Source organism: Trifolium pratense, linkage group LG2, assembly GCF_020283565.1.
Source record: "Trifolium pratense cultivar HEN17-A07 linkage group LG2, ARS_RC_1.1, whole genome shotgun sequence".
In the NCBI taxonomy this organism is placed as follows: domain Eukaryota; kingdom Viridiplantae; phylum Streptophyta; class Magnoliopsida; order Fabales; family Fabaceae; genus Trifolium; species Trifolium pratense.
The window spans coordinates 53884249-53888090 of NC_060060.1; the positions used below are offsets into that span (position 1 = coordinate 53884249).

At 30.7% G+C, this 3842-nt stretch overlaps 1 long non-coding RNA gene across 1 annotated transcript; it reads left to right on the top strand.

Annotated features, from left to right (window-relative positions):
- Positions 1-622: 622 nt before the first annotated feature.
- Positions 623-3586, top strand: LOC123906237. The gene is made up of 2 exons (XR_006808809.1): positions 623-916; positions 3070-3586. It is a non-coding gene; the product is annotated as an uncharacterized LOC123906237 (long non-coding RNA).
- The last annotated feature ends 256 nt before the right edge of the window (positions 3587-3842 follow it).

Below are 3842 nucleotides of genomic sequence, written 5' to 3' on the forward strand. Positions count from 1 at the left end.
CCACATTCAAATCAACGGCTCACATGTTTTCTTACCTTCATTTTTAAATATGTTTGTTTGGATTGAGTAATGGAAAATTTCATAGTTAACATTTTTGGGCTACTTTTATAATTAAATTTAAAAAGTTATCAAATTTAAAATTTGAAAAAGGGTCAAATTTGCAAAATTTTAGGGAACAATTTACTTTTTTATTTAAGTTCATTGCGGTCAAGTATTATTATTTTTTTTTTGAAACATATGGGAGAAAGAAATTTCAAATTCCTACCTTTTAGGTGTCATTTGAAATTCTTTAAGTCTAGATTAGGTAAAAGACTTCATAAATTTCAATCATTTTAGAAATTCTTCAAATTAATCATCCAAATAATAAAATTTACATAATTATTTTTGAATTTTCTCAAAAATTACTTTACTTCATGTTGAATGTGTTAGTTGTGTTGTTGGAGATTGTTTGAAGTCCCACATTACTTAGGTTTCCGAGATGTGAAGTGTATAAATATGTGAAGACAACTTCATCCTTTGAGCTAATTTTTGGGATTGAGATCCAAACATATTTAACACTTCAAAACATTCCATCATTCAAACATACTCATAAAATTCAGAATGAAGATGGTAATTGGTAAGTCCAAAATATTTGTGTCATATTGCTCTTGATACAAATATTATGGTCTTCATAACTTGTGTATACTATATGCAAGTTGATTAGTGACGCCATTCCCGTTGTTTTCATTTTATTTTTTATCATGTACCTAACTAATCTCTACTAGCTTATTGATAATGATACATGTTGATCAAGTTGAACACTTCCACAAGCGTTTACTTTTCTTTTTGATTAATATAATTAGCATCCAACCTAAATGATCTTTTATGCTCTCGTGTTCATGCAATGCTGAACTCTCCATAGCCATTAATTCTAAAGGTAATGATAAGTTATTTTCTTCAAAACGTTTCTTCATTTTCTGCTGTTTAATGATACAAGATTGTAGATTATAATTAGGATTATTATCAAACACCATTTTGTTGTTGGGTTGTACTGTATTATGTAAGCAAATTTACATCTTGGTGTGTTTTGATTTGGAAGGGTGAACAAAAGTGATATTAATTCTTCGGCGGTTTCAAAGCATGATACCAAGTGGTTCAAAAAAAACGGCCACATTTAATTTATGGGAATCGATTAGGTGATAGTTTCAAAAACTACCACTAAACATCCTGCGGAGGTTTGAAACCCCGTAAATGGACCCGAAACCGCTGCTTAAAGACATGGTTTTTTGTAGTGAAACAAAAATACTATAACATATGTTGTTTGACTTTTTTAATAATTTTTTTGAGCTGTCTCAATGTGCGTGCATAGAGTGAGTAAGCTATGATTAGGGGTGGACAAAACCCGAAAGTCCAGCCCAAACCGCCCAAAACCATTGAAAATAACCGAACCGGGTCGGGTTCATATACAAAACGAGTTCAAAATGCCCAAAACTCGGTTTCTTGTGGATTGGAGTGGTCGGGTTCGGTTTGGTTTTTCCAATCCATGGGTAACCGAACCGACCCATCACTAGTTTTTTTTTTCAAGTTTCAACAGCATATTGTACACTAGAAGGCTAGAAAGTAGTTTTTAATGATGATGTCATATGTCTACCGATAAACATCTCATGACTTACACCACCTCAATACTGCAACTTTATATTTATTACTCTGTTTATTTACTAGCATTGAGAATACAAATCAATGCTTTGCATACTAAACATCATTTTTTTTCTTCTCTCTCTATGTCAAATTAAATTCAATAGAGTGTTGGTCCTTTTATTTTTAATCCTTTGTTTTCTACTCTTGAATGTAAAAAATCCTGTCTTTTACTTTTTACTTTTTTTTTATGAATTCTCTTCCTTCACATATTGAAACTACCTTCTTATACTTGCTTGTTTCTCTTCTATCAGATCTATTTCCACTTCAAACGCCTTAAATCATGCTTAAATTTGTTTATATCCATCTCTTTTGCACTAGATCTGTTTTGTTTCTTTGTCTTTCTATACTGGTTTTTTTCTTTCCATTTTGATAATAAAGTGTTGATCTATTTGATAATTTTTCTAGATTTTTTCTTTGCAAGATCTATTTTTTATGATGTTTCTGAATTTTTTTTATTACAAGATCTATTTTTTGTTTGAAACCGTTTGAATCTATCCATTCAACCCGCGACCCCGTTGGACCCGAACCCGCTTGACCTGAGGTCCAAAATTGGTTTGATATGGGCTGCTCTTCTCCACCCGTGGATTGGGCCAATTTGAGGTTTTAGGCCCATTCCGACCTAAACCGGCCTGTTGTCCACCCCTAGCTATGATGTAGTATTTTTGTTGGCAAAATGTGATGTTCCTATAACATCACTCGATGCATAACTTTACATATATAGCTATGAATAAAGTTAGTTAATTTTAGTTATTTGAAGATTATGATCATTACTAATTAACAATGAAATATATGTTTACATTTACGGTGTATACAAGGTAAAATTCACTTTTATACTTAAAAAAGAAATAATACAGACGTACTAGTAGGTAGCATGTTCTATTGGGGATAAGAGGGTGGAGTGTTTGTCTTTTCCAATTTAGAAGAATGGAAATCAACGAATCTTTTGTGTATGTTATATTATTATCGGATAATAGGTGTGGTTTACCCTTGGAATATATATGTTTTAGTTTATCTTATTTAATGGGAAGATTATGCCGTTTACTTTCTTATGGAATATGTTGAGTTTAAATTCAACGTAAATGATAATGGAATATGGTTATTGACGGGGTAAACCAAAATTCGTCAATCTTAAGCCCATGTATTTAATGAGAGGTAAATGACATAATCTTCACATTACAATGAGTAATAGAAAAAATATTACAGGTTCGTCCACATTACAGAGATAAATGCCTATTAACTCTTTATTAATACTATTATTTTTTTTTTTTATAGTTATTATTAATTTTTTTTGTTTAAGTAGCCTAGTGGCTAGAAGGTATAATTATTATTATTATTATTATTACATGTAGAATTATTTTTTTTGGTAAGCAATAGTATTTTTTATTGTCACAGGTTGTGTACTTGAAGATTTGGGGATAGATATAACCAAACGCAAACTCTATCAATAGTCAATTCAGAAACTTCAACAAAAACCAATTATACAATGTTCTTCAATTGGAGAGATATACATTTTCATTGTTTTTGTCCTTTCTCTAATAATCCAAACACGAGAAGAGACCAAAGGAAAAGAGGAAACAATAATCACAAGAAAAGAATAGAAAAGAAAAAAAGTAAAGGAAGAGAAGAGAAGAAGAATAGAGGAAATGGAAGAAGACAAAAAAAGAATAATTGATACTAGTAATTAAGAGGATTGAGAAGAAGAAAGATGTTTGTATTTGATAATTATTAGTATTATTATTGTGTTTCATAAATAAATATTGGCTCAACTCAACTTTCCTAGGTGAGGAGGAAACAATTGAGGCTACAAATTGTGTGTTTCGTAATGTAGCACTCTGGAGTCAGAACAACATTTATTTTCTACTTTGTGGTTTTCCCCTTTCAATATGCAAATTGCAAATTGTTAAATGTTCAGTTGGTTAAATGTATATATTCCTATGGGTGTAAGCGGATAAAAAATCCAATTCAACCGAAGATGGAAAAAAAATGATTTTATGGTTCGGATAAAAACCGAACCAATTAAAAATTGATGTAATTTTTTTTATTCTCGGTTTCAGTTTTAAGAAGCGATGAACAACATCGATGTGGTTTATTTTTGTTATTTTTAGAAAACAACTACTCTTTGGTTAGAGACTTAGCAGCTGAAAAAGGGCTAAAAGAGTTGCTAA